At 45.2% G+C, this 6,000-nt stretch overlaps 1 pseudogene; it reads right to left on the bottom strand.

Moving 5' to 3' along the window:
• Positions 1–6,000, bottom strand: part of LOC127908862 (syntaxin-1A-like) — a 239,195-nt pseudogene that overhangs the window by 4,789 nt on the left and 228,406 nt on the right.

Genomic DNA, 6,000 nt, shown 5'->3' with positions numbered 1-6,000 from the left:
AAGACAGACAGGAGAAAAGGAAGAGGGGGAAGGGAAGACAGACAGGGCAGAGGAAGCGAGGGAAGAGTAGACAGACAGGGCAGAGGAAGCGAGGGAAGAGTAGACAGACAGGAGAAAAGGAAGAGAGGGAAGAGTAGACAGACAGGAGAAAAGGAAGAGAGGGAAGAGTAGACAGACAGGGTAGAGGAAGAGAGGGAAGGGTAGACAGACAGGGTAGAGGAAGAGAGGGAAGAGTAGACAGACAGGGTAGAGGAAGAGAGGGAAGAGTAGACAGACAGGGCAGAGGAAGAGAGGGAAGAGTAGACAGACAGGGTAGAGGAAGAGAGGGAAGGGTAGACAGACAGGGTAGAGGAAGAGGGAAGAGTAGACAGACAGGAGAAAAGGAAGAGAGGGAAGAGTAGACAGACAGGGCAGAGGAAGGGAGGGAAGAGTAGACAGACAGGGCAGAGGAAGAGAGGGAAGAGTAGACAGACAGGGTAGAGGAAGAGAGGGAAGGGAAGACAGACAGGAGAAAAGGAAGAGAGGGAGGGTTGTATGAGAGTATGTCCATAGACTGTGTGTTGTTGGGTCTCACCCTGTGGCCGCCCTTCTGCATGCTGACGGCAGCCTTGTAGTTGTCTCTGGCCTGTTCCACATAGTCCTGGGTGTTACACACGTTCTGCTCAATGTTGTTCACCAGCTCCCCCTGTTGGACAAAGCAGAAAACACACCTGAAGAGGAATGTACAGTTGAAGTCGGAAGTTTAAATACACTTAGATTGGAGTCATTAAAACTCATTTCTCAACCACTCCACATATTTCTTGTTAACAAACTATAGTTTTGGTAAGTTGGTTAGGACATCTACTTTGTGCATGACAAGTAATTTTTCCAACAATTATTTACAGACAGATTATTTCACTTATAATTCACTGTATCACAATTCCAGGGGTCAGAAGTTTACATAGACTAAGTTGACTGTGTCTTTAAACAGCTTGGAAAATTACAGAACATTATGTCATGACTTTAGAAGCTTCTGATAGGCTAATTGACATAATTTGAGTCAATTGGAGGTGTACCTGTGGATGTATTTCAAGGCCTTCCTTCAAACTCAGTGCCTATTTGCTTGACATCATGGCAAAATCAAAAGAAATCAGCCAAGACCTCAGAAAAACAATTGTAGACATCCACAAGTTTGGTTCATCCTTGGGAGTAATTTTCAAACACCTGAAGGTACCACATTAATCTGTACAAACAATAGTACGCAAGTATAAACACCATGGGACCACGCAGCCGTCATACCGCTCAGGAAGGAGACCCGTTCTGTCTCCCAGAGATGAGCGTACTTTGGTGCGAAAAGTGCAAATCAATTCCAGAACAACAGTAAAGGACCTTGTGAAGATGCTGGAGGAAACAGGTACAAAAGTATCTATATCCACAGTAAAACGAGTCCTATATCGACATAACCTGAAAGGCCGCTCAGCAAGGAAGAAAATAGATGGCATCATGAGGAGGGAAAATTATGTGGATATTCAAGACATCAGTCAGGAAGTTAAAGCTTGGTCGCAAATGGGTCTTCCAAATGGACAATGACTCCAAGCATACTTCCAAAGTTGTGGCAAAATGGCATAAGGACAACAACGTCAAGGTATTGGAGTGGCCATTACAAAGCCCTGCCCTCAATCCTATAGAAAATTTGTGGGCAGAACTGAAAAAACGTGTGCGAGCAAGGTGGCCTTACAAACCTGACTCAGTTACACCAGGTGAGGTGTCAGGTGGAATGGGCCAAAATTCACCCAATTTATTGTGGGAAGCTTGTGGATTTAAAGGCAATGCTACCAAATACGAATTGAGTGTATTTAAACTTCTGACCCACTGGGAATGTGATGAAAGAAATAAAAGCTCCCATTATTCTGACATTTCACATTCTTAAAATAAAGTGGTGATCCTAACTGACCTAAGACAGGGAATTTCTACTAGGATTAAATGTCAGGAATTGTGAAAAACTGAGTTTAAATGTATTTGGCTAAGATGTATGTAAACTTCCAACTTCCATCTGCATTGTATTACACAAAATGCCAAACAGGTCATTTGAATTGAATTAAATAGATACAAATGAAGTACTATTGCAACTGAAAGCTAGCACGTAACAGAATATAAACACACATGCATCTACTGACGTGTACGCACACACACACACACACACACACACACACACACACACACACACACACACACACACACACACACACACACACACACACACACACACACACACACACACACACACACACACACACACACACACACACACACACACACACACACACACACACACACACTTCCCATTTTACATCCAGTTTAATTTGAACAAAGCCCCTTTCAACTGGTCAAGTTATTCAAAGTGAAGTTTTGGCCTCTTGAATAATCTTACAACCTTTTTCAATCTCAATATTCTCAAAATTTCATCAATTAAATCCCCAACGGCCAACACACACTTCAACTTACAATATCAACTGTGTACTGACTGCACACATCAAGTGAAGAATTACAAGTGAATTACCTTGGGAGGTTAGTGGGATGCCCATACTCTCAGTGCTGTGCTCAGAGCCTGTTATGGTGGGGGGGAAAAAGGAGAGAGAATAGAGGAAAGAGAGGGAGGGAAGGACAGAAAGGTGGAGGAGGGATGGCAGAGGGAGGAGAAGCAGAGAGACAACGACAGAGAGCCCGACTGGAATAGAAAGAAGCATTGTCTAGACTGATGTAGAGCCCAGGGTTAATTAATGAATTAGCCAAGCAGTAGTCTCATCAATTATTCAATCACACTTGTTCATTACAGCACCAACACACTCATATTTATATGATCACACACACACACACACACACACACACACACACACACACACACACACACACACACACACACACACACACACACACACACACACACACTAATCCCCAGGGATTCAGCCCCCCACAGTCCAGTAGACACAGAGAGAGACTGATCCCACAGTGTTCTGTATAGTACACACTGTTGCAAATAGCACAATCTACCACAATCTACCACTATATACCACCACCTACCACCATCTAGCAGTATCGACCTCTATCTACCATTATCTAGCAGTATCTACCTCTATCTACCACCATCTAGCAGTATCTACCTCTATCTACCAACATCTAGCACCATCTACCTCTATCTACCAACATCTAGCACCATCTACCTCTATCTACCAACATCTAGCACCATCTACCTCTATCTACCAACATCTAGCACCATCTAGCAGTATCTACCTCTATCTAGCTGTATCTACCAACATCTAGCAGTATCTACCACCATCTACCTCTATCTACCATTATCTAGCACCATCTACCTCTATCTACCATTATCTAGCACCAACTAGCAGTATCTACTGCTATCTAGCACCATCTAGCAGTATCTACGAACATCTAGCACCATCTACCTCTATCTACCATTATCTAGCACCATCTAGCAGTATCTACCAACATCTAGCACCATCTACCTCTATCTACCATTATCTAGCACCATCTAGCAGTATCTACCAACATCTAGCACCATCTACCTCTATCTACCATTTTCTAGCACCATCTAGTAGTATCTACCAACATCTAGCACCATCTACCTCTATCTACCATTATCTAGCACCATCTAGCAGTATCTACCTCTATCTACCATTATCTAGCACCATCTAGTAGTATCTACCTCTATCTACCATTATCTAGCAGTATCTACCTCTATCTACCGTTATCTAGCACCATCTAGCAGTATCTACCTCTATCTACCAACATCTAGCACCATCTACCACTATCTACCATTATCTAGCATCATCTAGCACTATCTACCGCTATCTAGCACCATCTACCACCATCTAGGGGTATCTACTGCTATCTAGCACCATCTACCTCTATCTACCAACATCTAGCATCATCTAGCAGTATCTACCGCTATCTAGCACCATCTACCACCATCTTGCAGTATCTACCTCCATCTAGCAGTATCTACCAGTATCTACCGCTATCTAGCACCATCTAGCAGTATCTAGCAGTATCTACCGCTATCTAGCACCATCTAGCAGTATCTAGCAGTATCTACCGCTATCTAGCACCATCTAGCAGTATCTAGCAGTATCTACCAGTATCTACCACTGTGTGGCTCGGTCGGTAGAGCATGGCGAGTTGTGGGATCCGTTACCACGGGGGACCAGTATGGAAAATCTATGCACTCACTATGCACTCACTATGCAAGTCGCTCTGGATAAGAGAGAGTCAGTTAAATGACAATCATGTAAATCTACCACTGAAGCTTTCCCACAGTTTCCTGCCTGTCCTTCAGCCAAACTAAATGCAGGTCATTTTAATGAGGTGCTACCTTTGTTTGAGAGACAGCTTTAAAAAAATTAAATGTAGTGTTACTGGTTTAAAAAACAATATACATATATATATTTATTTTATTTTATTTAGCCGTTACTTTACCAGGTAAGTTGACTGAGAACACGTTCTCATTTACAGCAACGACCTGGGGAATAGTTACAGGGGAGAGGAGGGGGATGAATGAGCCAATTGTAAACTGGGGATTATTAGGTGACCGTGATGGTTTGAGGGGCAGATTGGGAATTTAGCCAGGACACCGGGGTTAACACCCCTACTCTTACGATAAGTGCCACGGGATCTTTAATGTACTCAGCGTCAAGACACCCGTTTATGTCCCATCCGAAAGACGGCACCCTACATTTACATTTACACAGGGCAGTGTCCCCAATCACTGCCCTGGGGCATTGGAATCTTTTTTTTTAGACCAGAGGAAAGGGTGCCTCCTACTGGCCCTCAAAAACACCTCTTCCAGCAGCATCTGGTCTCCCATCCAGTGACCGACAGGACCATCCCTGCTTGGCTTCAGAAGCAAGTCAGCAGTGGGATGCAGGGTGGTACGCTGCTGGCACTGGTCTGGGAACAGACCGATATAGTGTTGCTATATGTGTGATAAAACACCAATCTATCCACTGTGAGGCCATATGCCCATGGAAACAGAGCTCAATGCTGGACCTGTTGGCTTCCTCAGCCCCTCTGTCCCAGTCTATGCCCAGGGGAAGTGAGGGGGTGGTGGGGTGCATGGCTAGGCGAGGCTGGGGTCTGGCTAGTCGCTAGGCCTCACCTGGCTCTCCACCAGCATGGCCATGTCCATGAACATGTCATGTAGCTCACGGATGCTGTTCTCCAGCTTGATGATCTCAGTGTGACGAGTCTCGATCTCGTTCATCGCCTGCTGGGTGATGTTGGAGTCCATGACGATCTGGAGGATCGGGGGGAGAGGATGAGAGAGAGAGAGAGAGAGATAGGCTTAGAGAGGGAGAGGGAGAGAGACACATTATATACAGCCATCTGCGCCACTTTCCTCTAAAAGACAGCTCTGTCTGGAATAATTATTCCAACGTTCTCCCAGGTGACAGAGAGCTGGCTAGCATGCCGATAAACAGCCGGTGCACCCTCTCCTCTCCTCCCTTACCCTGCCCTCTCCTCCCTTACCCTCTCCTTTCGTGTTCTCTACTCCCCTCTCCTGTCCTCCCTTACCCTCAGGGCTGAGAGTACAGCCTGGCTACCCATCACAATACATGAGGAATGAGAGTATAGCCTGGCTACCCACCACAATACATGAGGAATGAGAGTATAGCCTGGCTACCCACCACAGTACATGAGGAATGAGAGTATAGCCTGGCTACCCACCACAATACATGAGGAATGAGAGTATAGCCTGGCTACCCACCACAGTACATGAGGAATGAGAGTATAGCCTGGCTACCCACCACAATACATGAGGAATGAGAGTATAGCCTGGCTACCCACCACAATACATGAGGAATGAGAGTATAGCCTGGCTACCCACCACAATACATGAGGAATGAGAGTATAGCCTGGCTACCCACCACAATACATGAGGAATGAGAGTATAGCCTGGCTACCCACCACAATACATGAGGAATGAGAGTATAGCCTGGCTACCCACCA

Source organism: Oncorhynchus keta, chromosome 18, assembly GCF_023373465.1.
Source record: "Oncorhynchus keta strain PuntledgeMale-10-30-2019 chromosome 18, Oket_V2, whole genome shotgun sequence".
Lineage (NCBI taxonomy): Eukaryota > Metazoa > Chordata > Actinopteri > Salmoniformes > Salmonidae > Oncorhynchus > Oncorhynchus keta.
The sequence above is the reverse complement of the archived record's forward strand: the minus strand, read 5'-3'. Positions and strand labels throughout refer to the sequence as shown.